Source organism: Corella eumyota, chromosome 5, assembly GCF_963082875.1.
Source record: "Corella eumyota chromosome 5, kaCorEumy4.1, whole genome shotgun sequence".
Lineage (NCBI taxonomy): Eukaryota > Metazoa > Chordata > Ascidiacea > Phlebobranchia > Corellidae > Corella > Corella eumyota.
The window spans coordinates 10,317,319-10,344,492 of record NC_137494.1 but is presented as its reverse complement, the minus strand read 5'-3'; the positions used below and the strand labels follow the sequence as shown (position 1 = coordinate 10,344,492).

At 24.7% G+C, this 27,174-nt stretch overlaps 48 non-coding genes and 5 pseudogenes across 48 annotated transcripts; all 53 read right to left on the bottom strand.

Moving 5' to 3' along the window:
- Window positions 1-70: 70 nt before the first annotated feature.
- On the bottom strand, window positions 71-179 carry LOC145754053 (U6 spliceosomal RNA). Its single transcript, XR_014283963.1, has one exon. It is a non-coding gene; the product is annotated as a U6 spliceosomal RNA (small nuclear RNA).
- A 443-nt stretch (window positions 180-622) lies between these two features.
- On the bottom strand, window positions 623-731 carry LOC145754193 (U6 spliceosomal RNA). The gene has a single exon (XR_014284092.1). It is a non-coding gene; the product is annotated as a U6 spliceosomal RNA (small nuclear RNA).
- Window positions 732-1,168: 437 nt separating this feature from the next.
- LOC145754248 (U6 spliceosomal RNA) lies at window positions 1,169-1,277 on the bottom strand. Its single transcript, XR_014284127.1, has one exon. It is a non-coding gene; the product is annotated as a U6 spliceosomal RNA (small nuclear RNA).
- Window positions 1,278-1,720: 443 nt separating this feature from the next.
- On the bottom strand, window positions 1,721-1,829 carry LOC145754192 (U6 spliceosomal RNA). The gene has a single exon (XR_014284091.1). It is a non-coding gene; the product is annotated as a U6 spliceosomal RNA (small nuclear RNA).
- Window positions 1,830-2,268: 439 nt separating this feature from the next.
- Window positions 2,269-2,377, bottom strand: LOC145754159 (U6 spliceosomal RNA). The gene has a single exon (XR_014284064.1). It is a non-coding gene; the product is annotated as a U6 spliceosomal RNA (small nuclear RNA).
- Window positions 2,378-2,819: 442 nt separating this feature from the next.
- On the bottom strand, window positions 2,820-2,928 carry LOC145754088 (U6 spliceosomal RNA). The gene has a single exon (XR_014283997.1). It is a non-coding gene; the product is annotated as a U6 spliceosomal RNA (small nuclear RNA).
- Window positions 2,929-3,371: 443 nt separating this feature from the next.
- On the bottom strand, window positions 3,372-3,480 carry LOC145754071 (U6 spliceosomal RNA). The gene has a single exon (XR_014283980.1). It is a non-coding gene; the product is annotated as a U6 spliceosomal RNA (small nuclear RNA).
- Window positions 3,481-3,923: 443 nt separating this feature from the next.
- LOC145754191 (U6 spliceosomal RNA) lies at window positions 3,924-4,032 on the bottom strand. Its single transcript, XR_014284090.1, has one exon. It is a non-coding gene; the product is annotated as a U6 spliceosomal RNA (small nuclear RNA).
- A 439-nt stretch (window positions 4,033-4,471) lies between these two features.
- Window positions 4,472-4,580, bottom strand: LOC145754154 (U6 spliceosomal RNA). The gene has a single exon (XR_014284059.1). It is a non-coding gene; the product is annotated as a U6 spliceosomal RNA (small nuclear RNA).
- A 438-nt stretch (window positions 4,581-5,018) lies between these two features.
- On the bottom strand, window positions 5,019-5,127 carry LOC145754266 (U6 spliceosomal RNA). The gene has a single exon (XR_014284144.1). It is a non-coding gene; the product is annotated as a U6 spliceosomal RNA (small nuclear RNA).
- Window positions 5,128-5,570: 443 nt separating this feature from the next.
- LOC145754230 (U6 spliceosomal RNA) lies at window positions 5,571-5,670 on the bottom strand (annotated as a pseudogene).
- A 71-nt stretch (window positions 5,671-5,741) lies between these two features.
- On the bottom strand, window positions 5,742-5,850 carry LOC145754087 (U6 spliceosomal RNA). The gene has a single exon (XR_014283996.1). It is a non-coding gene; the product is annotated as a U6 spliceosomal RNA (small nuclear RNA).
- A 438-nt stretch (window positions 5,851-6,288) lies between these two features.
- Window positions 6,289-6,397, bottom strand: LOC145754136 (U6 spliceosomal RNA). Its single transcript, XR_014284042.1, has one exon. It is a non-coding gene; the product is annotated as a U6 spliceosomal RNA (small nuclear RNA).
- Window positions 6,398-6,840: 443 nt separating this feature from the next.
- LOC145754207 (U6 spliceosomal RNA) lies at window positions 6,841-6,949 on the bottom strand. The gene has a single exon (XR_014284104.1). It is a non-coding gene; the product is annotated as a U6 spliceosomal RNA (small nuclear RNA).
- Window positions 6,950-7,392: 443 nt separating this feature from the next.
- LOC145754211 (U6 spliceosomal RNA) lies at window positions 7,393-7,501 on the bottom strand. Its single transcript, XR_014284108.1, has one exon. It is a non-coding gene; the product is annotated as a U6 spliceosomal RNA (small nuclear RNA).
- A 436-nt stretch (window positions 7,502-7,937) lies between these two features.
- LOC145754265 (U6 spliceosomal RNA) lies at window positions 7,938-8,046 on the bottom strand. The gene has a single exon (XR_014284143.1). It is a non-coding gene; the product is annotated as a U6 spliceosomal RNA (small nuclear RNA).
- A 443-nt stretch (window positions 8,047-8,489) lies between these two features.
- LOC145754229 (U6 spliceosomal RNA) lies at window positions 8,490-8,589 on the bottom strand (annotated as a pseudogene).
- Window positions 8,590-8,660: 71 nt separating this feature from the next.
- LOC145754086 (U6 spliceosomal RNA) lies at window positions 8,661-8,769 on the bottom strand. Its single transcript, XR_014283995.1, has one exon. It is a non-coding gene; the product is annotated as a U6 spliceosomal RNA (small nuclear RNA).
- Window positions 8,770-9,207: 438 nt separating this feature from the next.
- Window positions 9,208-9,316, bottom strand: LOC145754135 (U6 spliceosomal RNA). Its single transcript, XR_014284041.1, has one exon. It is a non-coding gene; the product is annotated as a U6 spliceosomal RNA (small nuclear RNA).
- Window positions 9,317-9,759: 443 nt separating this feature from the next.
- LOC145754190 (U6 spliceosomal RNA) lies at window positions 9,760-9,868 on the bottom strand. Its single transcript, XR_014284089.1, has one exon. It is a non-coding gene; the product is annotated as a U6 spliceosomal RNA (small nuclear RNA).
- Window positions 9,869-10,311: 443 nt separating this feature from the next.
- LOC145754209 (U6 spliceosomal RNA) lies at window positions 10,312-10,420 on the bottom strand. The gene has a single exon (XR_014284106.1). It is a non-coding gene; the product is annotated as a U6 spliceosomal RNA (small nuclear RNA).
- Window positions 10,421-10,863: 443 nt separating this feature from the next.
- LOC145754189 (U6 spliceosomal RNA) lies at window positions 10,864-10,972 on the bottom strand. Its single transcript, XR_014284088.1, has one exon. It is a non-coding gene; the product is annotated as a U6 spliceosomal RNA (small nuclear RNA).
- Window positions 10,973-11,411: 439 nt separating this feature from the next.
- On the bottom strand, window positions 11,412-11,520 carry LOC145754158 (U6 spliceosomal RNA). Its single transcript, XR_014284063.1, has one exon. It is a non-coding gene; the product is annotated as a U6 spliceosomal RNA (small nuclear RNA).
- Window positions 11,521-11,962: 442 nt separating this feature from the next.
- On the bottom strand, window positions 11,963-12,071 carry LOC145754085 (U6 spliceosomal RNA). Its single transcript, XR_014283994.1, has one exon. It is a non-coding gene; the product is annotated as a U6 spliceosomal RNA (small nuclear RNA).
- Window positions 12,072-12,514: 443 nt separating this feature from the next.
- On the bottom strand, window positions 12,515-12,623 carry LOC145754121 (U6 spliceosomal RNA). Its single transcript, XR_014284028.1, has one exon. It is a non-coding gene; the product is annotated as a U6 spliceosomal RNA (small nuclear RNA).
- Window positions 12,624-13,061: 438 nt separating this feature from the next.
- Window positions 13,062-13,170, bottom strand: LOC145754133 (U6 spliceosomal RNA). The gene has a single exon (XR_014284040.1). It is a non-coding gene; the product is annotated as a U6 spliceosomal RNA (small nuclear RNA).
- A 443-nt stretch (window positions 13,171-13,613) lies between these two features.
- LOC145754188 (U6 spliceosomal RNA) lies at window positions 13,614-13,722 on the bottom strand. Its single transcript, XR_014284087.1, has one exon. It is a non-coding gene; the product is annotated as a U6 spliceosomal RNA (small nuclear RNA).
- Window positions 13,723-14,161: 439 nt separating this feature from the next.
- LOC145754153 (U6 spliceosomal RNA) lies at window positions 14,162-14,270 on the bottom strand. Its single transcript, XR_014284058.1, has one exon. It is a non-coding gene; the product is annotated as a U6 spliceosomal RNA (small nuclear RNA).
- Window positions 14,271-14,708: 438 nt separating this feature from the next.
- On the bottom strand, window positions 14,709-14,817 carry LOC145754052 (U6 spliceosomal RNA). The gene has a single exon (XR_014283962.1). It is a non-coding gene; the product is annotated as a U6 spliceosomal RNA (small nuclear RNA).
- A 443-nt stretch (window positions 14,818-15,260) lies between these two features.
- Window positions 15,261-15,360, bottom strand: LOC145754228 (U6 spliceosomal RNA; annotated as a pseudogene).
- A 71-nt stretch (window positions 15,361-15,431) lies between these two features.
- LOC145754084 (U6 spliceosomal RNA) lies at window positions 15,432-15,540 on the bottom strand. The gene has a single exon (XR_014283993.1). It is a non-coding gene; the product is annotated as a U6 spliceosomal RNA (small nuclear RNA).
- A 438-nt stretch (window positions 15,541-15,978) lies between these two features.
- LOC145754132 (U6 spliceosomal RNA) lies at window positions 15,979-16,087 on the bottom strand. Its single transcript, XR_014284039.1, has one exon. It is a non-coding gene; the product is annotated as a U6 spliceosomal RNA (small nuclear RNA).
- A 442-nt stretch (window positions 16,088-16,529) lies between these two features.
- LOC145754187 (U6 spliceosomal RNA) lies at window positions 16,530-16,638 on the bottom strand. The gene has a single exon (XR_014284086.1). It is a non-coding gene; the product is annotated as a U6 spliceosomal RNA (small nuclear RNA).
- Window positions 16,639-17,081: 443 nt separating this feature from the next.
- Window positions 17,082-17,190, bottom strand: LOC145754208 (U6 spliceosomal RNA). Its single transcript, XR_014284105.1, has one exon. It is a non-coding gene; the product is annotated as a U6 spliceosomal RNA (small nuclear RNA).
- A 437-nt stretch (window positions 17,191-17,627) lies between these two features.
- Window positions 17,628-17,736, bottom strand: LOC145754247 (U6 spliceosomal RNA). Its single transcript, XR_014284126.1, has one exon. It is a non-coding gene; the product is annotated as a U6 spliceosomal RNA (small nuclear RNA).
- A 443-nt stretch (window positions 17,737-18,179) lies between these two features.
- On the bottom strand, window positions 18,180-18,288 carry LOC145754185 (U6 spliceosomal RNA). Its single transcript, XR_014284084.1, has one exon. It is a non-coding gene; the product is annotated as a U6 spliceosomal RNA (small nuclear RNA).
- Window positions 18,289-18,727: 439 nt separating this feature from the next.
- On the bottom strand, window positions 18,728-18,836 carry LOC145754157 (U6 spliceosomal RNA). Its single transcript, XR_014284062.1, has one exon. It is a non-coding gene; the product is annotated as a U6 spliceosomal RNA (small nuclear RNA).
- A 442-nt stretch (window positions 18,837-19,278) lies between these two features.
- LOC145754083 (U6 spliceosomal RNA) lies at window positions 19,279-19,387 on the bottom strand. Its single transcript, XR_014283992.1, has one exon. It is a non-coding gene; the product is annotated as a U6 spliceosomal RNA (small nuclear RNA).
- A 443-nt stretch (window positions 19,388-19,830) lies between these two features.
- LOC145754068 (U6 spliceosomal RNA) lies at window positions 19,831-19,939 on the bottom strand. The gene has a single exon (XR_014283977.1). It is a non-coding gene; the product is annotated as a U6 spliceosomal RNA (small nuclear RNA).
- Window positions 19,940-20,377: 438 nt separating this feature from the next.
- Window positions 20,378-20,486, bottom strand: LOC145754131 (U6 spliceosomal RNA). The gene has a single exon (XR_014284038.1). It is a non-coding gene; the product is annotated as a U6 spliceosomal RNA (small nuclear RNA).
- A 443-nt stretch (window positions 20,487-20,929) lies between these two features.
- On the bottom strand, window positions 20,930-21,038 carry LOC145754184 (U6 spliceosomal RNA). The gene has a single exon (XR_014284083.1). It is a non-coding gene; the product is annotated as a U6 spliceosomal RNA (small nuclear RNA).
- Window positions 21,039-21,477: 439 nt separating this feature from the next.
- On the bottom strand, window positions 21,478-21,586 carry LOC145754152 (U6 spliceosomal RNA). Its single transcript, XR_014284057.1, has one exon. It is a non-coding gene; the product is annotated as a U6 spliceosomal RNA (small nuclear RNA).
- A 438-nt stretch (window positions 21,587-22,024) lies between these two features.
- LOC145754264 (U6 spliceosomal RNA) lies at window positions 22,025-22,133 on the bottom strand. Its single transcript, XR_014284142.1, has one exon. It is a non-coding gene; the product is annotated as a U6 spliceosomal RNA (small nuclear RNA).
- A 443-nt stretch (window positions 22,134-22,576) lies between these two features.
- LOC145754227 (U6 spliceosomal RNA) lies at window positions 22,577-22,676 on the bottom strand (annotated as a pseudogene).
- A 71-nt stretch (window positions 22,677-22,747) lies between these two features.
- On the bottom strand, window positions 22,748-22,856 carry LOC145754082 (U6 spliceosomal RNA). The gene has a single exon (XR_014283991.1). It is a non-coding gene; the product is annotated as a U6 spliceosomal RNA (small nuclear RNA).
- A 438-nt stretch (window positions 22,857-23,294) lies between these two features.
- Window positions 23,295-23,403, bottom strand: LOC145754130 (U6 spliceosomal RNA). Its single transcript, XR_014284037.1, has one exon. It is a non-coding gene; the product is annotated as a U6 spliceosomal RNA (small nuclear RNA).
- Window positions 23,404-23,846: 443 nt separating this feature from the next.
- LOC145754183 (U6 spliceosomal RNA) lies at window positions 23,847-23,955 on the bottom strand. The gene has a single exon (XR_014284082.1). It is a non-coding gene; the product is annotated as a U6 spliceosomal RNA (small nuclear RNA).
- Window positions 23,956-24,394: 439 nt separating this feature from the next.
- Window positions 24,395-24,503, bottom strand: LOC145754149 (U6 spliceosomal RNA). The gene has a single exon (XR_014284055.1). It is a non-coding gene; the product is annotated as a U6 spliceosomal RNA (small nuclear RNA).
- A 438-nt stretch (window positions 24,504-24,941) lies between these two features.
- Window positions 24,942-25,050, bottom strand: LOC145754262 (U6 spliceosomal RNA). Its single transcript, XR_014284140.1, has one exon. It is a non-coding gene; the product is annotated as a U6 spliceosomal RNA (small nuclear RNA).
- A 443-nt stretch (window positions 25,051-25,493) lies between these two features.
- LOC145754226 (U6 spliceosomal RNA) lies at window positions 25,494-25,593 on the bottom strand (annotated as a pseudogene).
- Window positions 25,594-25,664: 71 nt separating this feature from the next.
- Window positions 25,665-25,773, bottom strand: LOC145754081 (U6 spliceosomal RNA). Its single transcript, XR_014283990.1, has one exon. It is a non-coding gene; the product is annotated as a U6 spliceosomal RNA (small nuclear RNA).
- A 443-nt stretch (window positions 25,774-26,216) lies between these two features.
- LOC145754030 (U6 spliceosomal RNA) lies at window positions 26,217-26,325 on the bottom strand. The gene has a single exon (XR_014283941.1). It is a non-coding gene; the product is annotated as a U6 spliceosomal RNA (small nuclear RNA).
- Window positions 26,326-26,763: 438 nt separating this feature from the next.
- On the bottom strand, window positions 26,764-26,872 carry LOC145754007 (U6 spliceosomal RNA). Its single transcript, XR_014283920.1, has one exon. It is a non-coding gene; the product is annotated as a U6 spliceosomal RNA (small nuclear RNA).
- Between the last annotated feature and the right edge of the window lie 302 nt (window positions 26,873-27,174).

Here is a 27,174-nt window from a genome sequence, read left to right as displayed (position 1 = left end):
TAGTTAAATTTTCATTTAGAAATCACAGATTTGTTTTTTTAAATTAAAAAAACTCTCTTTCATCGTTGATAAAAATATGGAACGCTTCACGATTTTGCGTGTCATCCTTGCGCAGGGGCCATGCTAATCTTCTTTGTATCGTTCCAATTTCAGTATATGTACCGCTATTAAGCAAGTACGTTTACCTTGGTAAATAAAGTCACATTTAATCAAAAGCACTTTTAAAATCTTCGCTTTGTTACAGACGCAAATTCTATACTTGCGACCATCACAAATGTTTGGAGGAATTTTATTGTTTTTATTATTAAAACTCATTTTTTTCTTTATCATGTGATGTCAATAAAATTGTTATTGTCTTAGTATCTGTTTTGTTTTATATAAATTTTTTTAATTTTTTTACTTATAGCTTTTTTTGTACAATTTTAATAATACATTTTTGTTTAAATTTTTTTTAACTTATTTAATATCAAAGAATTTTAAACCATATTTTATTTATCAAATAAATCTAGTTTGTTTTTTTATATTATGCTGTAACGATTATCGCCTAATCTTAGTTAAATTTTCATTTAGAAATCACAGATTTGTTTTTTTCAAATTAAAAAAATTCTTTTTCAACGGTAATAAAATTATAGAACGCTTCATGATTTTGCGTGTCATCTTTGCGCAGGAGCCATGCTAATCTTCTCTGTACTGTTCCAATTTTAGTATATGTACCGCTATTAAGCAAGTACGTTTATCTTGGTAAATAAAGTCACATTTAATCAAAAGCACTTTTAATATCTTCGCTTTGTTACAGACGCAAATTCTATACTTGCGACCATCACAAGTGTTTGGAGGAATTTTATTGTTTTTATTATTAAAACTCATTTTTTTCTTTATCATGTGATGTCAATAAAATTGTTATTGATTTAGTATCTGTTTTGTTTTATATAATTTTTTCAATTTTTTTACTTATAGCTTTTTTGTACAATTTTAATAATACATTTTTGTTTCAATTTTTTTTAACTTATTTAATATCAAATAATTTTAAACCATATTTTATTCATCAAATAAATCTAGTTTGCTTTTATATTATGCTGTAACGATTATCGCCTAAACTAGTTAAATTTTCATTTAGAAATCACAGATTTGTTTTTTTAAATTAAAAAAACTCTCTTTCATCGTTGATAAAAATATGGAACGCTTCACGATTTTGCGTGTCATCCTTGCGCAGGGGCCATGCTAATCTTCTCTGTATCGTTCCAATTTCAGTATATGTACCGCTATTAAGCAAGTACGTTTACCTTGGTAAATAAAGTCACATTTAATCAAAAGCACTTTTAAAATCTTCGCTTTGTTACAGACGCAAATTCTATACTTGCGACCATCACAAATGTTTGGAGGAATTTTATTGTTTTTATTATTAAAACTCATTTTTTTCTTTATCATGTGATGTCAATAAAATTGTTATTGTCTTAGTATCTGTTTTGTTTTATATAAATTTTTTTAATTTTTTTACTTATAGCTTTTTTTGTACAATTTTAATAATACATTTTTGTTTAAATTTTTTTTAACTTATTTAATATCAAAGAATTTTAAACCATATTTTATTTATCAAATAAATCTAGTTTGTTTTTTTATATTATGCTGTAACGATTATCGCCTAATCTTAGTTAAATTTTCATTTAGAAATCACAGATTTGTTTTTTTCAAATTAAAAAAATTCTTTTTCAACGGTAATAAAATTATAGAACGCTTCATGATTTTGCGTGTCATCTTTGCGCAGGAGCCATGCTAATCTTCTCTGTACTGTTCCAATTTTAGTATATGTACCGCTATTAAGCAAGTACGTTTATCTTGGTAAATAAAGTCACATTTAATCAAAAGCACTTTTAATATCTTCGCTTTGTTACAGACGCAAATTCTATACTTGCGACCATCACAAGTGTTTGGAGGAATTTTATTGTTTTTATTATTAAAACTCATTTTTTTCTTTATCATGTGATGTCAATAAAATTGTTATTGATTTAGTATCTGTTTTGTTTTATATAATTTTTTCAATTTTTTTACTTATAGCTTTTTTTGTACAACTTTAATAATACATTTTTGTTTAAATTTTTTTTTAACTTATTTATTATCAAAGAATTTTAAACCATATTTTATTTATCAAATAAATGTAGTGTGCTTTTATATTATGTTGTAACGATTATCGCCTAAACTTGGTTAAATTTTCATTTAGAAATCACAGATTTGTTTTTTAAATTAAAAAAACTCTTTTTCAACGGTAATAAAAATATGGAACGCTTCACGAATTTGTGTGTCATCTTTGCGCAGGGGCCAAGCTAATCTTCTCTGTATCGCTCCAATTTTAGTATATGTACCGCTATTAAACAAGTACGTTTACCTTGGTAAATAAAGTCACATTTAATTAAAAGCACTTTTAATATCTTCGGTTTGTTACAGACGAAAATTCTATACTTGCGACCATCACAAGTGTTTGGAGGAATTTTATTGTTTTTATTATTAAAACTCATTTTTTTCTTTATCATGTGATGTCAATAAAATTGTTATTGTCTTAGTATCTGTTTTGTTTGATATAATTTTTTTCAATATTTTTACTTATAGCTTTTTTGTACAATTTTAATAATACATTTTTGTTTAAATTTTTTTTTAACTTATTTATTATCAAAGAATTTTAAACCATATTTTATTTATCAAATAAATCTAGTTTGTTTTTTTATATTATGCTGTAACGATTATCGCCTAATCTTAGTTAAATTTTCATTTAGAAATCACAGATTTGTTTTTTCAAATTAAAAAAATTCTTTTTCAACGGTAATAAAAATATAGAACGCTTCATGATTTTGCGTGTCATCCTTGCGCAGGAGCCATGCTAATCTTCTCTGTACTGTTCCAATTTTAGTATATGTACCGCTATTAAGCAAGTACGTTTACCTTGGTAAATAAAGTCACATTTAATCAAAAGCACTTTTAATATCTTCGCTTTGTTACAGACGCAAATTCTATACTTGCGACCATCACAAGTGTTTGGTGGAATTTTATTGTTTTTATTATTAAAACTCATTTTTTTCTTTATCATGTGATGTCAATAAAATTGTTATTGATTTAGTATCTGTTTTGTTTTATATAATTTTATTCAATTTTTTTACTTATAGCTTTTTTTGTACAATTTTAATATTACATTTTTGTTTAAATTTTTTTTTAACTTATTTATTATCAAAGAATTTTAAACCATATTTTAATTATCAAATAAATCTAGTTTGTTTTTTTATATTATGCTGTAACGATTATCGCCTAATCTTAGTTAAATTTTCATTTAGAAATCACAGATTTGTTTTTTCAAATTAAAAAAACTCTTTTTCAACGGTAATAAAAATATAGAACGCTTCATGATTTTGGGTGTCATCTTTGCGCAGGGGCCATGCTAATCTTCTCTGTATTGTTACAATTTTAGTATATGTACCGCTATTAAGCAAGTACGTTTACCTTGGTAAATAAAGTCACATTTAATCAAAAGCACTTTTAATATCTTCGCTTTGTTACACACGAAAATTCTATACTTGCGACCATCACAAATGTTTGGAGGAATTTTATTGTTTTTATTATTAAAACTCACTTGTTTCTTTATCATGTGATGTCAATAAAATTGTTATTGTCTTAGTATCTGTTTTGTTTTATATAAATTTTTTTAATTTTTTTACTTATAGCTTTTTTTGTACAATTTTAATAATACATTTTTGTTTAAATTTTTTTTTAACTTATTTTATATCAAAGAATTTTAAACCATATTTTATTTATCAAATAAATCTAGTTTGTTTTTTTATATTATGCTGTAACGATTATCGCCTAATCTTAGTTAAATTTTCATTTAGAAATCACAGATTTGTTTTTTCAAATTAAAAAAATTTTTTTTCAACGGTAATAAAATTATAGAACGCTTCATGATTTTGCGTGTCATCTTTGCGCAGGAGCCATGCTAATCTTCTCTGTACTGTTCCAATTTTAGTATATGTACCGCTATTAAGCAAGTACGTTTATCTTGGTAAATAAAGTCACATTTAATCAAAAGCACTTTTAATATCTTCGCTTTGTTACAGACGCAAATTCTATACTTGCGACCATCACAAGTGTTTGGAGGAATTTTATTGTTTTTATTATTAAAACTCATTTTTTTCTTTATCATGTGATGTCAATAAAATTGTTATTGATTTAGTATCTGTTTTGTTTTATATAATTTTTTCAATTTTTTTACTTATAGCTTTTTTTGTACAACTTTAATAATACATTTTTGTTTAAATTTTTTTTTAACTTATTTATTATCAAAGAATTTTAAACCATATTTTATTTATCAAATAAATGTAGTGTGCTTTTATATTATGTTGTAACGATTATCGCCTAAACTTGGTTAAATTTTCATTTAGAAATCACAGATTTGTTTTTTAAATTAAAAAAACTCTTTTTCAACGGTAATAAAAATATGGAACGCTTCACGAATTTGCGTGTCATCTTTGCGCAGGGGCCAAGCTAATCTTCTCTGTATCGCTCCAATTTTAGTATATGTACCGCTATTAAGCAAGTACGTTTACCTTGGTAAATAAAGTCACATTTAATCAAAAGCACTTTTAATATCTTCGGTTTGTTACAGACAAAAATTCTATACTTGCGACCATCACAAGTGTTTGGAGGAATTTTATTGTTTTTATTATTAAAACTCATTTTTTTCTTTATCATGTGATGTCAATAAAATTGTTATTGTCTTAGTATCTGTTTTGTTTGATATAATTTTTTTCAATATTTTTACTTATAGCTTTTTTGTACAATTTTAATAATACATTTTTGTTTAAATTTTTTTTTAACTTATTTATTATCAAAGAATTTTAAACCATATTTTATTTATCAAATAAATCTAGTTTGCTTTTATATTATGCTGTATCGATTATCGCCTAAACTAGTTAAACTTTCATTTAGAAATCACAGATTTGTTTTTTAAATTAAAAAAACTCTTTTTCAACGGTAATAAATATATGGAACGCTTCACGATTTTGCGTGTCATCCTTGCGCAGGGGCCATGCTAATCTTCTCTGTATCGTTCCAATTTTAGCATATGTACCGCTATTAAGCAAGTACGTTTACTTTGGTAAATAAAGTCACATTTAATCAAAAGCACTTTTAATATCTTCGCTTTGTTACACACGAAAATTCTATACTTGCGACCATCACAAATGTTTGGAGGAATTTTATTGTTTTTATTATTAAAACTCATTTTTTTCTTTATCATGTGATGTCAATAAAATTGTTATTGTCTTAGTATCTGTTTTGTTTTATATAAATTTTTTCAATTTTTTTACTTATAGCTTTTTTTGTACAATTTTAATAATACATTTTTGTTTAAATTTTTTTTTAACTTATTTATTATCAAATAATTTTAAACCATATTTTATTTATCAAATAAATCTAGTTTGTTTTTTTATATTATGCTGTAACGATTATCGCCTAATCTTAGTTAAATTTTCATTTAGAAATCACAGATTTGTTTTTTCAAATTAAAAAAATTCTTTTTCAACGGTAATAAAAATATAGAACGCTTCATGATTTTGCGTGTCATCCTTGCGCAGGAGCCATGCTATAGTTTGTTTTTTTATATTATGCTGTAACGATTATCGCCTAATCTTAGTTAAATTTTCATTTAGAAATCACAGATTTGTTTTTTCAAATTAAAAAAATTCTTTTTCAACGGTAATAAAAATATAGAACGCTTCATGATTTTGCGTGTCATCCTTGCGCAGGAGCCATGCTAATCTTCTCTGTACTGTTCCAATTTTAGTATATGTACCGCTATTAAGCAAGTACGTTTACCTTGGTAAATAAAGTCACATTTAATCAAAAGCACTTTTAATATCTTCGGTTTGTTACAGACAAAAATTCTATACTTGCGACCATCACAAGTGTTTGGAGGAATTTTATTGTTTTTATTATTAAAACTCATTTTTTTCTTTATCATGTGATGTCAATAAAATTGTTATTGTCTTAGTATCTGTTTTGTTTGATATAATTTTTTTCAATATTTTTACTTATAGCTTTTTTGTACAATTTTAATAATACATTTTTGTTTAAATTTTTTTTTAACTTATTTAATATCAAATAATTTTAAACCATAATTTATTTATCAAATAAATCTAGTTTGCTTTTATATTATGCTGTATCGATTATCGCCTAAACTAGTTAAACTTTCATTTAGAAATCACAGATTTGTTTTTTAAATTAAAAAAACTCTTTTTCAACGGTAATAAATATATGGAACGCTTCACGATTTTGCGTGTGATCCTTGCGCAGGGGCCATGCTAATCTTCTCTGTATCGTTCGAATTTTAGTATATGTACCGCTATTAAGCAAGTACGTTTACTTTGGTAAATAAAGTCACATTTAATCAAAAGCACTTTTAATATCTTCGCTTTGTTACACACGAAAATTCTATACTTGCGACCATCACAAATGTTTGGAGGAATTTTATTGTTTTTATTATTAAAACTCACTTGTTTCTTTATCATGTGATGTCAATAAAATTGTTATTGTCTTAGTATCTGTTTTGTTTTATATAAATTTTTTTAATTTTTTTACTTATAGCTTTTTTTGTACAATTTTAATAATACATTTTTGTTTAAATTTTTTTTTAACTTATTTTATATCAAAGAATTTTAAACCATATTTTATTTATCAAATAAATCTAGTTTGTTTTTTTATATTATGCTGTAACGATTATCGCCTAATCTTAGTTAAATTTTCATTTAGAAATCACAGATTTGTTTTTTCAAATTAAAAAAATTTTTTTTCAACGGTAATAAAATTATAGAACGCTTCATGATTTTGCGTGTCATCTTTGCGCAGGAGCCATGCTGATCTTCTCTGTACTGTTCCAATTTTAGTATATGTACCGCTATTAAGCAAGTACGTTTACCTTGGTAAATAATGTCACATTTAATCAAAAGCACTTTTAAAATCTTCGCTTTGTTACAGACGCAAATTCTATACTTGCGACCATCACAAATGTTTGGAGGAATTTTATTGTTTTTATTATTAAAACTCATTTTTTTCTTTATCATGTGATGTCAATAAAATTGTTATTGTCTTAGTATCTGTTTTGTTTTATATAAATTTTTTTAATTTTTTTACTTATAGCTTTTTTTGTACAATTTTAATAATACATTTTTGTTTAAATTTTTTTTAACTTATTTAATATCAAAGAATTTTAAACCATATTTTATTTATCAAATAAATCTAGTTTGTTTTTTTATATTATGCTGTAACGATTATCGCCTAATCTTAGTTAAATTTTCATTTAGAAATCACAGATTTGTTTTTTTCAAATTAAAAAAATTCTTTTTCAACGGTAATAAAATTATAGAACGCTTCATGATTTTGCGTGTCATCTTTGCGCAGGAGCCATGCTAATCTTCTCTGAACTGTTCCAATTTTAGTATATGTACCGCTATTAAGCAAGTACGTTTATCTTGGTAAATAAAGTCACATTTAATCAAAAGCACTTTTAATATCTTCGCTTTGTTACAGACGCAAATTCTATACTTGCGACCATCACAAGTGTTTGGAGGAATTTTATTGTTTTTATTATTAAAACTCATTTTTTTCTTTATCATGTGATGTCAATAAAATTGTTATTGATTTAGTATCTGTTTTGTTTTATATAATTTTTTCAATTTTTTTACTTATAGCTTTTTTGTACAATTTTAATAATACATTTTTGTTTCAATTTTTTTTAACTTATTTAATATCAAATAATTTTAAACCATATTTTATTTATCAAATAAATCTAGTTTGCTTTTATATTATGCTGTATCGATTATCGCCTAAACTAGTTAAACTTTCATTTAGAAATCACAGATTTGTTTTTTAAATTAAAAAAACTCTTTTTCAACGGTAATAAATATATGGAACGCTTCACGATTTTGCGTGTCATCCTTGCGCAGGGGCCATGCTAATCTTCTCTGTATCGTTCCAATTTTAGCATATGTACCGCTATTAAGCAAGTACGTTTACTTTGGTAAATAAAGTCACATTTAATCAAAAGCACTTTTAATATCTTCGCTTTGTTACACACGAAAATTCTATACTTGCGACCATCACAAATGTTTGGAGGAATTTTATTGTTTTTATTATTAAAACTCATTTTTTTCTTTATCATGTGATGTCAATAAAATTGTTATTGTCTTAGTATCTGTTTTGTTTTATATAAATTTTTTCAATTTTTTTACTTATAGCTTTTTTTGTACAATTTTAATAATACATTTTTGTTTAAATTTTTTTTTAACTTATTTATTATCAAATAATTTTAAACCATATTTTATTTATCAAATAAATCTAGTTTGTTTTTTTATATTATGCTGTAACGATTATCGCCTAATCTTAGTTAAATTTTCATTTAGAAATCACAGATTTGTTTTTTCAAATTAAAAAAATTCTTTTTCAACGGTAATAAAAATATAGAACGCTTCATGATTTTGCGTGTCATCCTTGCGCAGGAGCCATGCTATAGTTTGTTTTTTTATATTATGCTGTAACGATTATCGCCTAATCTTAGTTAAATTTTCATTTAGAAATCACAGATTTGTTTTTTCAAATTAAAAAAATTCTTTTTCAACGGTAATAAAAATATAGAACGCTTCATGATTTTGCGTGTCATCCTTGCGCAGGAGCCATGCTAATCTTCTCTGTACTGTTCCAATTTTAGTATATGTACCGCTATTAAGCAAGTACGTTTACCTTGGTAAATAAAGTCACATTTAATCAAAAGCACTTTTAATATCTTCGGTTTGTTACAGACAAAAATTCTATACTTGCGACCATCACAAGTGTTTGGAGGAATTTTATTGTTTTTATTATTAAAACTCATTTTTTTCTTTATCATGTGATGTCAATAAAATTGTTATTGTCTTAGTATCTGTTTTGTTTGATATAATTTTTTTCAATATTTTTACTTATAGCTTTTTTGTACAATTTTAATAATACATTTTTGTTTAAATTTTTTTTTAACTTATTTAATATCAAATAATTTTAAACCATAATTTATTTATCAAATAAATCTAGTTTGCTTTTATATTATGCTGTATCGATTATCGCCTAAACTAGTTAAACTTTCATTTAGAAATCACAGATTTGTTTTTTAAATTAAAAAAACTCTTTTTCAACGGTAATAAATATATGGAACGCTTCACGATTTTGCGTGTGATCCTTGCGCAGGGGCCATGCTAATCTTCTCTGTATCGTTCGAATTTTAGTATATGTACCGCTATTAAGCAAGTACGTTTACTTTGGTAAATAAAGTCACATTTAATCAAAAGCACTTTTAATATCTTCGCTTTGTTACACACGAAAATTCTATACTTGCGACCATCACAAATGTTTGGAGGAATTTTATTGTTTTTATTATTAAAACTCACTTGTTTCTTTATCATGTGATGTCAATAAAATTGTTATTGTCTTAGTATCTGTTTTGTTTTATATAAATTTTTTTAATTTTTTTACTTATAGCTTTTTTTGTACAATTTTAATAATACATTTTTGTTTAAATTTTTTTTTAACTTATTTTATATCAAAGAATTTTAAACCATATTTTATTTATCAAATAAATCTAGTTTGTTTTTTTATATTATGCTGTAACGATTATCGCCTAATCTTAGTTAAATTTTCATTTAGAAATCACAGATTTGTTTTTTCAAATTAAAAAAATTTTTTTTCAACGGTAATAAAATTATAGAACGCTTCATGATTTTGCGTGTCATCTTTGCGCAGGAGCCATGCTAATCTTCTCTGTACTGTTCCAATTTTAGTATATGTACCGCTATTAAGCAAGTACGTTTACCTTGGTAAATAATGTCACATTTAATCAAAAGCACTTTTAAAATCTTCGCTTTGTTACAGACGCAAATTCTATACTTGCGACCATCACAAATGTTTGGAGGAATTTTATTGTTTTTATTATTAAAACTCATTTTTTTCTTTATCATGTGATGTCAATAAAATTGTTATTGTCTTAGTATCTGTTTTGTTTTATATAAATTTTTTTAATTTTTTTACTTATAGCTTTTTTTGTACAATTTTAATAATACATTTTTGTTTAAATTTTTTTTAACTTATTTAATATCAAAGAATTTTAAACCATATTTTATTTATCAAATAAATCTAGTTTGTTTTTTTATATTATGCTGTAACGATTATCGCCTAATCTTAGTTAAATTTTCATTTAGAAATCACAGATTTGTTTTTTTCAAATTAAAAAAATTCTTTTTCAACGGTAATAAAATTATAGAACGCTTCATGATTTTGCGTGTCATCTTTGCGCAGGAGCCATGCTAATCTTCTCTGAACTGTTCCAATTTTAGTATATGTACCGCTATTAAGCAAGTACGTTTATCTTGGTAAATAAAGTCACATTTAATCAAAAGCACTTTTAATATCTTCGCTTTGTTACAGACGCAAATTCTATACTTGCGACCATCACAAATGTTTGGAGGAATTTTATTGTTTTTATTATTAAAACTCATTTTTTTCTTTATCATGTGATGTCAATAAAATTGTTATTGTCTTAGTATCTGTTTTGTTTTATATAAATTTTTTTAATTTTTTTACTTATAGCTTTTTTTGTACAATTTTAATAATACATTTTTGTTTAAATTTTTTTTAACTTATTTAATATCAAAGAATTTTAAACCATATTTTATTTATCAAATAAATCTAGTTTGTTTTTTTATATTATGCTGTAACGATTATCGCCTAATCTTAGTTAAATTTTCATTTAGAAATCACAGATTTGTTTTTTTCAAATTAAAAAAATTCTTTTTCAACGGTAATAAAATTATAGAACGCTTCATGATTTTGCGTGTCATCTTTGCGCAGGAGCCATGCTAATCTTCTCTGTACTGTTCCAATTTTAGTATATGTACCGCTATTAAGCAAGTACGTTTATCTTGGTAAATAAAGTCACATTTAATCAAAAGCACTTTTAATATCTTCGCTTTGTTACAGACGCAAATTCTATACTTGCGACCATCACAAGTGTTTGGAGGAATTTTATTGTTTTTATTATTAAAACTCATTTTTTTCTTTATCATGTGATGTCAATAAAATTGTTATTGATTTAGTATCTGTTTTGTTTTATATAATTTTTTCAATTTTTTTACTTATAGCTTTTTTTGTACAACTTTAATAATACATTTTTGTTTAAATTTTTTTTTAACTTATTTATTATCAAAGAATTTTAAACCATATTTTATTTATCAAATAAATGTAGTGTGCTTTTATATTATGTTGTAACGATTATCGCCTAAACTTGGTTAAATTTTCATTTAGAAATCACAGATTTGTTTTTTAAATTAAAAAAACTCTTTTTCAACGGTAATAAAAATATGGAACGCTTCACGAATTTGTGTGTCATCTTTGCGCAGGGGCCAAGCTAATCTTCTCTGTATCGCTCCAATTTTAGTATATGTACCGCTATTAAACAAGTACGTTTACCTTGGTAAATAAAGTCACATTTAATTAAAAGCACTTTTAATATCTTCGGTTTGTTACAGACGAAAATTCTATACTTGCGACCATCACAAGTGTTTGGAGGAATTTTATTGTTTTTATTATTAAAACTCATTTTTTTCTTTATCATGTGATGTCAATAAAATTGTTATTGTCTTAGTATCTGTTTTGTTTGATATAATTTTTTTCAATATTTTTACTTATAGCTTTTTTGTACAATTTTAATAATACATTTTTGTTTAAATTTTTTTTTAACTTATTTATTATCAAAGAATTTTAAACCATATTTTATTTATCAAATAAATCTAGTTTGTTTTTTTATATTATGCTGTAACGATTATCGCCTAATCTTAGTTAAATTTTCATTTAGAAATCACAGATTTGTTTTTTCAAATTAAAAAAATTCTTTTTCAACGGTAATAAAAATATAGAACGCTTCATGATTTTGCGTGTCATCCTTGCGCAGGAGCCATGCTAATCTTCTCTGTACTGTTCCAATTTTAGTATATGTACCGCTATTAAGCAAGTACGTTTACCTTGGTAAATAAAGTCACATTTAATCAAAAGCACTTTTAATATCTTCGCTTTGTTACAGACGCAAATTCTATACTTGCGACCATCACAAGTGTTTGGTGGAATTTTATTGTTTTTATTATTAAAACTCATTTTTTTCTTTATCATGTGATGTCAATAAAATTGTTATTGATTTAGTATCTGTTTTGTTTTATATAATTTTATTCAATTTTTTTACTTATAGCTTTTTTTGTACAATTTTAATATTACATTTTTGTTTAAATTTTTTTTTAACTTATTTATTATCAAAGAATTTTAAACCATATTTTAATTATCAAATAAATCTAGTTTGTTTTTTTATATTATGCTGTAACGATTATCGCCTAATCTTAGTTAAATTTTCATTTAGAAATCACAGATTTGTTTTTTCAAATTAAAAAAACTCTTTTTCAACGGTAATAAAAATATAGAACGCTTTGTGATTTTGGGTGTCATCTTTGCGCAGGGGCCATGCTAATCTTCTCTGTATTGTTACAATTTTAGTATATGTACCGCTATTAAGCAAGTACGTTTACCTTGGTAAATAAAGTCACATTTAATCAAAAGCACTTTTAATATCTTCGCTTTGTTACAAACAAAATTTCTATACTTGCGACCATCACAAGTGTTTGGAGGAATTTTATTGTTTTTAATATTAAAACTCATTTTTTTCTTTATCATGTGATGTCAATAAAATTGTTATTGTCTTAGTATCTGTTTTGTTTGATATAATTTTTTTCAATATTTTTACTTATAGCTTTTTTGTACAATTTTAATAATACATTTTTGTTTAAATTTTTTTTTAACTTATTTAATATCAAATAATTTTAAACCATAATTTATTTATCAAATAAATCTAGTTTGCTTTTATATTATGCTGTATCGATTATCGCCTAAACTAGTTAAACTTTCATTTAGAAATCACAGATTTGTTTTTTAAATTAAAAAAACTCTTTTTCAACGGTAATAAATATATGGAACGCTTCACGATTTTGCGTGTGATCCTTGCGCAGGGGCCATGCTAATCTTCTCTGTATCGTTCGAATTTTAGTATATGTACCGCTATTAAGCAAGTACGTTTACTTTGGTAAATAAAGTCACATTTAATCAAAAGCACTTTTAATATCTTCGCTTTGTTACACACGAAAATTCTATACTTGCGACCATCACAAATGTTTGGAGGAATTTTATTGTTTTTATTATTAAAACTCACTTGTTTCTTTATCATGTGATGTCAATAAAATTGTTATTGTCTTAGTATCTGTTTTGTTTTATATAAATTTTTTTAATTTTTTTACTTATAGCTTTTTTTGTACAATTTTAATAATACATTTTTGTTTAAATTTTTTTTTAACTTATTTTATATCAAAGAATTTTAAACCATATTTTATTTATCAAATAAATCTAGTTTGTTTTTTTATATTATGCTGTAACGATTATCGCCTAATCTTAGTTAAATTTTCATTTAGAAATCACAGATTTGTTTTTTCAAATTAAAAAAATTTTTTTTCAACGGTAATAAAATTATAGAACGCTTCATGATTTTGCGTGTCATCTTTGCGCAGGAGCCATGCTAATCTTCTCTGTACTGTTCCAATTTTAGTATATGTACCGCTATTAAGCAAGTACGTTTATCTTGGTAAATAAAGTCACATTTAATCAAAAGCACTTTTAATATCTTCGCTTTGTTACAGACGCAAATTCTATACTTGCGACCATCACAAGTGTTTGGAGGAATTTTATTGTTTTTATTATTAAAACTCATTTTTTTCTTTATCATGTGATGTCAATAAAATTGTTATTGATTTAGTATCTGTTTTGTTTTATATAATTTTTTCAATTTTTTTACTTATAGCTTTTTTTGTACAACTTTAATAATACATTTTTGTTTAAATTTTTTTTTAACTTATTTATTATCAAAGAATTTTAAACCATATTTTATTTATCAAATAAATGTAGTGTGCTTTTATATTATGTTGTAACGATTATCGCCTAAACTTGGTTAAATTTTCATTTAGAAATCACAGATTTGTTTTTTAAATTAAAAAAACTCTTTTTCAACGGTAATAAAAATATGGAACGCTTCACGAATTTGCGTGTCATCTTTGCGCAGGGGCCAAGCTAATCTTCTCTGTATCGCTCCAATTTTAGTATATGTACCGCTATTAAGCAAGTACGTTTACCTTGGTAAATAAAGTCACATTTAATCAAAAGCACTTTTAATATCTTCGGTTTGTTACAGACAAAAATTCTATACTTGCGACCATCACAAGTGTTTGGAGGAATTTTATTGTTTTTATTATTAAAACTCATTTTTTTCTTTATCATGTGATGTCAATAAAATTGTTATTGTCTTAGTATCTGTTTTGTTTGATATAATTTTTTTCAATATTTTTACTTATAGCTTTTTTGTACAATTTTAATAATACATTTTTGTTTAAATTTTTTTTTAACTTATTTATTATCAAAGAATTTTAAACCATATTTTATTTATCAAATAAATCTAGTTTGCTTTTATATTATGCTGTATCGATTATCGCCTAAACTAGTTAAACTTTCATTTAGAAATCACAGATTTGTTTTTTAAATTAAAAAAACTCTTTTTCAACGGTAATAAATATATGGAACGCTTCACGATTTTGCGTGTCATCCTTGCGCAGGTGCCATGCTAATCTTCTCTGTATCGTTCCAATTTTAGCATATGTACCGCTATTAAGCAAGTACGTTTACTTTGGTAAATAAAGTCACATTTAATCAAAAGCACTTTTAATATCTTCGCTTTGTTACACACGAAAATTCTATACTTGCGACCATCACAAATGTTTGGAGGAATTTTATTGTTTTTATTATTAAAACTCATTTTTTTCTTTATCATGTGATGTCAATAAAATTGTTATTGTCTTAGTATCTGTTTTGTTTTATATAAATTTTTTCAATTTTTTTACTTATAGCTTTTTTTGTACAATTTTAATAATACATTTTTGTTTAAATTTTTTTTTAACTTATTTATTATCAAATAATTTTAAACCATATTTTATTTATCAAATAAATCTAGTTTGTTTTTTTATATTATGCTGTAACGATTATCGCCTAATCTTAGTTAAATTTTCATTTAGAAATCACAGATTTGTTTTTTCAAATTAAAAAAATTCTTTTTCAACGGTAATAAAAATATAGAACGCTTCATGATTTTGCGTGTCATCCTTGCGCAGGAGCCATGCTATAGTTTGTTTTTTTATATTATGCTGTAACGATTATCGCCTAATCTTAGTTAAATTTTCATTTAGAAATCACAGATTTGTTTTTTCAAATTAAAAAAATTCTTTTTCAACGGTAATAAAAATATAGAACGCTTCATGATTTTGCGTGTCATCCTTGCGCAGGAGCCATGCTAATCTTCTCTGTACTGTTCCAATTTTAGTATATGTACCGCTATTAAGCAAGTACGTTTACCTTGGTAAATAAAGTCACATTTAATCAAAAGCACTTTTAATATCTTCGGTTTGTTACAGACAAAAATTCTATACTTGCGACCATCACAAGTGTTTGGAGGAATTTTATTGTTTTTATTATTAAAACTCATTTTTTTCTTTATCATGTGATGTCAATAAAATTGTTATTGTCTTAGTATCTGTTTTGTTTGATATAATTTTTTTCAATATTTTTACTTATAGCTTTTTTGTACAATTTTAATAATACATTTTTGTTTAAATTTTTTTTTAACTTATTTAATATCAAATAATTTTAAACCATAATTTATTTATCAAATAAATCTAGTTTGCTTTTATATTATGCTGTATCGATTATCGCCTAAACTAGTTAAACTTTCATTTAGAAATCACAGATTTGTTTTTTAAATTAAAAAAACTCTTTTTCAACGGTAATAAATATATGGAACGCTTCACGATTTTGCGTGTGATCCTTGCGCAGGGGCCATGCTAATCTTCTCTGTATCGTTCGAATTTTAGTATATGTACCGCTATTAAGCAAGTACGTTTACTTTGGTAAATAAAGTCACATTTAATCAAAAGCACTTTTAATATCTTCGCTTTGTTACACACGAAAATTCTATACTTGCGACCATCACAAATGTTTGGAGGAATTTTATTGTTTTTATTATTAAAACTCACTTGTTTCTTTATCATGTGATGTCAATAAAATTGTTATTGTCTTAGTATCTGTTTTGTTTTATATAAATTTTTTTAATTTTTTTACTTATAGCTTTTTTTGTACAATTTTAATAATACATTTTTGTTTAAATTTTTTTTTAACTTATTTTATATCAAAGAATTTTAAACCATATTTTATTTATCAAATAAATCTAGTTTGTTTTTTATATTATGCTGTAACGATTATCGCCTAATCTTAGTTAAATTTTCATTTAGAAATCACAGATTTGTTTTTTCAAATTAAAAAAATTTTTTTTCAACGGTAATAAAATTATAGAACGCTTCATGATTTTGCGTGTCATCTTTGCGCAGGAGCCATGCTAATCTTCTCTGTACTGTTCCAATTTTAGTATATGTACCGCTATTAAGCAAGTACGTTTACCTTGGTAAATAATGTCACATTTAATCAAAAGCACTTTTAAAATCTTCGCTTTGTTACAGACGCAAATTCTATACTTGCGACCATCACAAATGTTTGGAGGAATTTTATTGTTTTTATTATTAAAACTCATTTTTTTCTTTATCATGTGATGTCAATAAAATTGTTATTGTCTTAGTATCTGTTTTGTTTTATATAAATTTTTTTAATTTTTTTACTTATAGCTTTTTTTGTACAATTTTAATAATACATTTTTGTTTAAATTTTTTTTAACTTATTTAATATCAAAGAATTTTAAACCATATTTTATTTATCAAATAAATCTAGTTTGTTTTTTTATATTATGCTGTAACGATTATCGCCTAATCTTAGTTAAATTTTCATTTAGAAATCACAGATTTGTTTTTTTCAAATTAAAAAAATTCTTTTTCAACGGTAATAAAATTATAGAACGCTTCATGATTTTGCGTGTCATCTTTGCGCAGGAGCCATGCTAATCTTCTCTGAACTGTTCCAATTTTAGTATATGTACCGCTATTAAGCAAGTACGTTTATCTTGGTAAATAAAGTCACATTTAATCAAAAGCACTTTTAATATCTTCGCTTTGTTACAGACGCAAATTCTATACTTGCGACCATCACAAGTGTTTGGAGGAATTTTATTGTTTTTATTATTAAAACTCATTTTTTTCTTTATCATGTGATGTCAATAAAATTGTTATTGATTTAGTATCTGTTTTGTTTTATATAATTTTTTCAATTTTTTTACTTATAGCTTTTTTGTACAATTTTAATAATACATTTTTGTTTCAATTTTTTTTAACTTATTTAATATCAAATAATTTTAAACCATATTTTATTCATCAAATAAATCTAGTTTGCTTTTATATTATGCTGTAACGATTATCGCCTAAACTAGTTAAATTTTCATTTAGAAATCACAGATTTGTTTTTTTAAATTAAAAAAACTCTCTTTCATCGTTGATAAAAATATGGAACGCTTCACGATTTTGCGTGTCATCCTTGCGCAGGGGCCATGCTAATCTTCTCTGTATCGTTCCAATTTCAGTATATGTACCGCTATTAAGCAAGTACGTTTACCTTGGTAAATAAAGTCACATTTAATCAAAAGCACTTTTAAAATCTTCGCTTTGTTACAGACGCAAATTCTATACTTGCGACCATCACAAATGTTTGGAGGAATTTTATTGTTTTTATTATTAAAACTCATTTTTTTCTTTATCATGTGATGTCAATAAAATTGTTATTGTCTTAGTATCTGTTTTGTTTTATATAAATTTTTTTAATTTTTTTACTTATAGCTTTTTTTGTACAATTTTAATAATACATTTTTGTTTAAATTTTTTTTAACTTATTTAATATCAAAGAATTTTAAACCCTATTTTATTTATCAAATAAATCTAGTTTGTTTTTTTATATTAGGCTGTAACGATTATCGCCTAATCTTAGTTAAATTTTCATTTAGAAATCACAGATTTGTTTTTTTCAAATTAAAAAAATTCTTTTTCAACGGTAATAAAATTATAGAACGCTTCATGATTTTGCGTGTCATCTTTGCGCAGGAGCCATGCTAATCTTCTCTGTACTGTTCCAATTTTAGTATATGTACCGCTATTAAGCAAGTACGTTTATCTTGGTAAATAAAGTCACATTTAATCAAAAGCACTTTTAATATCTTCGCTTTGTTACAGACGCAAATTCTATACTTGCGACCATCACAAGTGTTTGGAGGAATTTTATTGTTTTTATTATTAAAACTCATTTTTTTCTTTATCATGTGATGTCAATAAAATTGTTATTGATTTAGTATCTGTTTTGTTTTATATAATTTTTTCAATTTTTTTACTTATAGCTTTTTTTGTACAACTTTAATAATACATTTTTGTTTAAATTTTTTTTTAACTTATTTATTATCAAAGAATTTTAAACCATATTTTATTTATCAAATAAATGTAGTGTGCTTTTATATTATGTTGTAACGATTATCGCCTAAACTTGGTTAAATTTTCATTTAGAAATCACAGATTTGTTTTTTAAATTAAAAAAACTCTTTTTCAACGGTAATAAAAATATGGAACGCTTCACGAATTTGTGTGTCATCTTTGCGCAGGGGCCAAGCTAATCTTCTCTGTATCGCTCCAATTTTAGTATATGTACCGCTATTAAACAAGTACGTTTACCTTGGTAAATAAAGTCACATTTAATTAAAAGCACTTTTAATATCTTCGGTTTGTTACAGACGAAAATTCTATACTTGCGACCATCACAAGTGTTTGGAGGAATTTTATTGTTTTTATTATTAAAACTCATTTTTTTCTTTATCATGTGATGTCAATAAAATTGTTATTGTCTTAGTATCTGTTTTGTTTGATATAATTTTTTTCAATATTTTTACTTATAGCTTTTTTGTACAATTTTAATAATACATTTTTGTTTAAATTTTTTTTTAACTTATTTATTATCAAAGAATTTTAAACCATATTTTATTTATCAAATAAATCTAGTTTGTTTTTTTATATTATGCTGTAACGATTATCGCCTAATCTTAGTTAAATTTTCATTTAGAAATCACAGATTTGTTTTTTCAAATTAAAAAAATTCTTTTTCAACGGTAATAAAAATATAGAACGCTTCATGATTTTGCGTGTCATCCTTGCGCAGGAGCCATGCTAATCTTCTCTGTACTGTTCCAATTTTAGTATATGTACCGCTATTAAGCAAGTACGTTTACCTTGGTAAATAAAGTCACATTTAATCAAAAGCACTTTTAATATCTTCGCTTTGTTACAGACGCAAATTCTATACTTGCGACCATCACAAGTGTTTGGTGGAATTTTATTGTTTTTATTATTAAAACTCATTTTTTTCTTTATCATGTGATGTCAATAAAATTGTTATTGATTTAGTATCTGTTTTGTTTTATATAATTTTATTCAATTTTTTTACTTATAGCTTTTTTTGTACAATTTTAATATTACATTTTTGTTTAAATTTTTTTTTAACTTATTTATTATCAAAGAATTTTAAACCATATTTTAATTATCAAATAAATCTAGTTTGTTTTTTTATATTATGCTGTAACGATTATCGCCTAATCTTAGTTAAATTTTCATTTAGAAATCACAGATTTGTTTTTTCAAATTAAAAAAACTCTTTTTCAACGGTAATAAAAATATAGAACGCTTCATGATTTTGGGTGTCATCTTTGCGCAGGGGCCATGCTAATCTTCTCTGTATTGTTACAATTTTAGTATATGTACCGCTATTAAGCAAGTACGTTTACCTTGGTAAATAAAGTCACATTTAATCAAAAGCACTTTTAATATCTTCGCTTTGTTACAAACAAAATTTCTATACTTGCGACCATCACAAGTGTTTGGAGGAATTTTATTGTTTTTAATATTAAAACTCATTTTTTTCTTTATCATGTGATGTCAATAAAATTGTTATTGTCTTAGTATCTGTTTTGTTTGATATAATTTTTTTCAATATTTTTACTTATAGTTTTTTTGTACAATTTTAATAATACATTTTTGTTTAAATTTTTTTTTAACTTATTTAATATCAAATAATTTTAAACCATAATTTATTTATCAAATAAATCTAGTTTGCTTTTATATTATGCTGTATCGATTATCGCCTAAACTAGTTAAACTTTCATTTAGAAATCACAGATTTGTTTTTTAAATTAAAAAAACTCTTTTTCAACGGTAATAAATATATGGAACGCTTCACGATTTTGCGTGTGATCCTTGCGCAGGGGCCATGCTAATCTTCTCTGTATCGTTCGAATTTTAGTATATGTACCGCTATTAAGCAAGTACGTTTACTTTGGTAAATAAAGTCACATTTAATCAAAAGCACTTTTAATATCTTCGCTTTGTTACACACGAAAATTCTATACTTGCGACCATCACAAATGTTTGGAGGAATTTTATTGTTTTTATTATTAAAACTCACTTGTTTCTTTATCATGTGATGTCAATAAAATTGTTATTGTCTTAGTATCTGTTTTGTTTTATATAAATTTTTTTAATTTTTTTACTTATAGCTTTTTTTGTACAATTTTAATAATACATTTTTGTTTAAATTTTTTTTTAACTTATTTTATATCAAAGAATTTTAAACCATATTTTATTTATCAAATAAATCTAGTTTGTTTTTTTATATTATGCTGTAACGATTATCGCCTAATCTTAGTTAAATTTTCATTTAGAAATCACAGATTTGTTTTTTCAAATTAAAAAAATTTTTTTTCAACGGTAATAAAATTATAGAACGCTTCATGATTTTGCGTGTCATCTTTGCGCAGGAGCCATGCTAATCTTCTCTGTACTGTTCCAATTTTAGTATATGTACCGCTATTAAGCAAGTACGTTTATCTTGGTAAATAAAGTCACATTTAATCAAAAGCACTTTTAATATCTTCGCTTTGTTACAGACGCAAATTCTATACTTGCGACCATCACAAGTGTTTGGAGGAATTTTATTGTTTTTATTATTAAAACTCATTTTTTTCTTTATCATGTGATGTCAATAAAATTGTTATTGATTTAGTATCTGTTTTGTTTTATATAATTTTTTCAATTTTTTTACTTGTAGCTTTTTTTGTACAACTTTAATAATACATTTTTGTTTAAATTTTTTTTTAACTTATTTATTATCAAAGAATTTTAAACCATATTTTATTTATCAAATAAATGTAGTGTGCTTTTATATTATGTTGTAACGATTATCGCCTAAACTTGGTTAAATTTTCATTTAGAAATCACAGATTTGTTTTTTAAATTAAAAAAACTCTTTTTCAACGGTAATAAAAATATGGAACGCTTCACGAATTTGCGTGTCATCTTTGCGCAGGGGCCAAGCTAATCTTCTCTGTATCGCTCCAATTTTAGTATATGTACCGCTATTAAGCAAGTACGTTTACCTTGGTAAATAAAGTCACATTTAATCAAAAGCACTTTTAATATCTTCGGTTTGTTACAGACAAAAATTCTATACTTGCGACCATCACAAGTGTTTGGAGGAATTTTATTGTTTTTATTATTAAAACTCATTTTTTTCTTTATCATGTGATGTCAATAAAATTGTTATTGTCTTAGTATCTGTTTTGTTTGATATAATTTTTTTCAATATTTTTACTTATAGCTTTTTTGTACAATTTTAATAATACATTTTTGTTTAAATTTTTTTTTAACTTATTTATTATCAAAGAATTTTAAACCATATTTTATTTATCAAATAAATCTAGTTTGCTTTTATATTATGCTGTATCGATTATCGCCTAAACTAGTTAAACTTTCATTTAGAAATCACAGATTTGTTTTTTAAATTAAAAAAACTCTTTTTCAACGGTAATAAATATATGGAACGCTTCACGATTTTGCGTGTCATCCTTGCGCAGGGGCCATGCTAATCTTCTCTGTATCGTTCCAATTTTAGCATATGTACCGCTATTAAGCAAGTACGTTTACTTTGGTAAATAAAGTCACATTTAATCAAAAGCACTTTTAATATCTTCGCTTTGTTACACACGAAAATTCTATACTTGCGACCATCACAAATGTTTGGAGGAATTTTATTGTTTTTATTATTAAAACTCATTTTTTTCTTTATCATGTGATGTCAATAAAATTGTTATTGTCTTAGTATCTGTTTTGTTTTATATAAATTTTTTCAATTTTTTTACTTATAGCTTTTTTTGTACAATTTTAATAATACATTTTTGTTTAAATTTTTTTTTAACTTATTTATTATCAAATAATTTTAAACCATATTTTATTTATCAAATAAATCTAGTTTGTTTTTTTATATTATGCTGTAACGATTATCGCCTAATCTTAGTTAAATTTTCATTTAGAAATCACAGATTTGTTTTTTCAAATTAAAAAAATTCTTTTTCAACGGTAATAAAAATATAGAACGCTTCATGATTTTGCGTGTCATCCTTGCGCAGGAGCCATGCTATAGTTTGTTTTTTTATATTATGCTGTAACGATTATCGCCTAATCTTAGTTAAATTTTCATTTAGAAATCACAGATTTGTTTTTTCAAATTAAAAAAATTCTTTTTCAACGGTAATAAAAATATAGAACGCTTCATGATTTTGCGTGTCATCCTTGCGCAGGAGCCATGCTAATCTTCTCTGTACTGTTCCAATTTTAGTATATGTACCGCTATTAAGCAAGTACGTTTACCTTGGTAAATAAAGTCACATTTAATCAAAAGCACTTTTAATATCTTCGGTTTGTTACAGACAAAAATTCTATACTTGCGACCATCACAAGTGTTTGGAGGAATTTTATTGTTTTTATTATTAAAACTCATTTTTTTCTTTATCATGTGATGTCAATAAAATTGTTATTGTCTTAGTATCTGTTTTGTTTGATATAATTTTTTTCAATATTTTTACTTATAGCTTTTTTGTACAATTTTAATAATACATTTTTGTTTAAATTTTTTTTTAACTTATTTAATATCAAATAATTTTAAACCATAATTTATTTATCAAATAAATCTAGTTTGCTTTTATATTATGCTGTATCGATTATCGCCTAAACTAGTTAAACTTTCATTTAGAAATCACAGATTTATTTTTTAAATTAAAAAAACTCTTTTTCAACGGTAATAAATATATGGAACGCTTCACGATTTTGCGTGTGATCCTTGCGCAGGGGCCATGCTAATCTTCTCTGTATCGTTCGAATTTTAGTATATGTACCGCTATTAAGCAAGTACGTTTACTTTGGTAAATAAAGTCACATTTAATCAAAAGCACTTTTAATATCTTCGCTTTGTTACACACGAAAATTCTATACTTGCGACCATCACAAATGTTTGGAGGAATTTTATTGTTTTTATTATTAAAACTCACTTGTTTCTTTATCATGTGATGTCAATAAAATTGTTATTGTCTTAGTATCTGTTTTGTTTTATATAAATTTTTTTAATTTTTTTACTTATAGCTTTTTTTGTACAATTTTAATAATACATTTTTGTTTAAATTTTTTTTTAACTTATTTTATATCAAAGAATTTTAAACCATATTTTATTTATCAAATAAATCTAGTTTGTTTTTTTATATTATGCTGTAACGATTATCGCCTAATCTTAGTTAAATTTTCATTTAGAAATCACAGATTTGTTTTTTCAAATTAAAAAAATTTTTTTTCAACGGTAATAAAATTATAGAACGCTTCATGATTTTGCGTGTCATCTTTGCGCAGGAGCCATGCTAATCTTCTCTGTACTGTTCCAATTTTAGTATATGTACCGCTATTAAGCAAGTACGTTTATCTTGGTAAATAAAGTCACATTTAATCAAAAGCACTTTTAATATCTTCGCTTTGTTACAGACGCAAATTCTATACTTGCGACCATCACAAGTGTTTGGAGGAATTTTATTGTTTTTATTATTAAAACTCATTTTTTTCTTTATCATGTGATGTCAATAAAATTGTTATTGATTTAGTATCTGTTTTGTTTTATATAATTTTTTCAATTTTTTTACTTATAGCTTTTTTTGTACAACTTTAATAATACATTTTTGTTTAAATTTTTTTTTAACTTATTTATTATCAAAGAATTTTAAACCATATTTTATTTATCAAATAAATGTAGTGTGCTTTTATATTATGTTGTAACGATTATCGCCTAAACTTGGTTAAATTTTCATTTAGAAATCACAGATTTGTTTTTTAAATTAAAAAAACTCTTTTTCAACGGTAATAAAAATATGGAACGCTTCACGAATTTGCGTGTCATCTTTGCGCAGGGGCCAAGCTAATCTTCTCTGTATCGCTCCAATTTTAGTATATGTACCGCTATTAAGCAAGTACGTTTACCTTGGTAAATAAAGTCACATTTAATCAAAAGCACTTTTAATATCTTCGGTTTGTTACAGACAAAAATTCTATACTTGCGACCATCACAAGTGTTTGGAGGAATTTTATTGTTTTTATTATTAAAACTCATTTTTTTCTTTATCATGTGATGTCAATAAAATTGTTATTGTCTTAGTATCTGTTTTGTTTGATATAATTTTTTTCAATATTTTTACTTATAGCTTTTTTGTACAATTTTAATAATACATTTTTGTTTAAATTTTTTTTTAACTTATTTATTATCAAAGAATTTTAAACCATATTTTATTTATCAAATAAATCTAGTTTGCTTTTATATTATGCTGTATCGATTATCGCCTAAACTAGTTAAACTTTCATTTAGAAATCACAGATTTGTTTTTTAAATTAAAAAAACTCTTTTTCAACGGTAATAAATATATGGAACGCTTCACGATTTTGCGTGTCATCCTTGCGCAGGGGCCATGCTAATCTTCTCTGTATCGTTCCAATTTTAGCATATGTACCGCTATTAAGCAAGTACGTTTACTTTGGTAAATAAAGTCACATTTAATCAAAAGCACTTTTAATATCTTCGCTTTGTTACACACGAAAATTCTATACTTGCGACCATCACAAATGTTTGGAGGAATTTTATTGTTTTTATTATTAAAACTCATTTTTTTCTTTATCATGTGATGTCAATAAAATTGTTATTGTCTTAGTATCTGTTTTGTTTTATATAAATTTTTTCAATTTTTTTACTTATAGCTTTTTTTGTACAATTTTAATAATACATTTTTGTTTAAATTTTTTTTTAACTTATTTATTATCAAATAATTTTAAACCATATTTTATTTATCAAATAAATCTAGTTTGTTTTTTTATATTATGCTGTAACGATTATCGCCTAATCTTAGTTAAATTTTCATTTAGAAATCACAGATTTGTTTTTTCAAATTAAAAAAATTCTTTTTCAACGGTAATAAAAATATAGAACGCTTCATGATTTTGCGTGTCATCCTTGCGCAGGAGCCATGCTATAGTTTGTTTTTTTATATTATGCTGTAACGATTATCGCCTAATCTTAGTTAAATTTTCATTTAGAAATCACAGATTTGTTTTTTCAAATTAAAAAAATTCTTTTTCAACGGTAATAAAAATATAGAACGCTTCATGATTTTGCGTGTCATCCTTGCGCAGGAGCCATGCTAATCTTCTCTGTACTGTTCCAATTTTAGTATATGTACCGCTATTAAGCAAGTACGTTTACCTTGGTAAATAAGATCACATTTAATCAAAAGCACTTTTAATATCTTCGCTTTGTTACAGACGCAAATTCTATACTTGCGACCATCACAAGTTTTTGGTGGAATTTTATTGTTTTTATTATTAAAACTCATTTTTTTCTTTATCATGTGATGTCAATAAAATTGTTATTGATTTAGTATCTGTTTTGTTTTATATAATTTTTTTCAATTTTTTTACTTATAGCTTTTTTTGTACAATTTTAATAATACATTTTTGTTTAAATTTTTTTTTAACTTATTTATTATCAAAGAATTTTAAACCATATTTTATTTATCAAATAAATCTAGTTTGTTTTTTTATATTATGCTGTAACGATTATCGCCTAATCTTAGTTAAATTTTCATTTAGAAATCACAGATTTGTTTTTTCAAATTAAAAAAATTCTTTGTCAACGGTAATAAAAATATAGAACGCTTCATGATTTTGCGTGTCATCCTTGCGCAGGGGCCATGCTTATCTTCTCTGTATTGTTCCAATTTTAGTATATGTACCGCTATTAAGCAAGTACGTTTACCTTGGTAAATAAAGTCACATTTAATCAAAAGCACTTTTAATATCTTCGCTTTGTTACACACAAAATTTCTATACTTGCGACCATCACAAGTGTTTGGAGGAATTTTATTGTTTTTATTATTAAAACTCATTTTTTTCTTTATCATGTGATGTCAATAAAATTGTTATTGTCTTAGTATCTGTTTTGTTTGATATAATTTTTTTCAATATTTTTACTTATAGCTTTTTTGTACAATTTTAATAATACATTTTTGTTTAAATTTTTTTTTAACTTATTTAATATCAAATAATTTTAAACCATAATTTATATATCAAATAAATCTAGTTTGCTTTTATATTATGCTGTATCGATTATCGCCTAAACTAGGTAAACTTTCATTTAGAAATCACAGATTTGTTTTTTAAATTAAAAAAACTCTTTTTCAACGGTAATAAATATATGGAACGCTTCACGATTTTGCGTGTCATCCTTGCGCAGGGGCCATGCTAATCTTCTCTGTATCGTTCCAATTTTAGTATATGTACCGCTATTAAGCAAGTACGTTTACTTTGATAAATAAAGTCACATTTAATCAAAAGCACTTTTAATATCTTCGCTTTGTTACACACGAAAATTCTATACTTGCGACCATCACAAATGTTTGGAGGAATTTTATTGTTTTTATTATTAAAACTCATTTTTTTCTTTATCATGTGATGTAAATAAAATTGTTATTGTCTTAGTATCTGTTTTGTTTTATATAAATTTTTTCAATTTTTTTACTTATAGTTTTTTTTGTACAATTTTAATAATACATTTTTGTTTAAATTTTTTTTTAACTTATTTATTATCAAAGAATTTTAA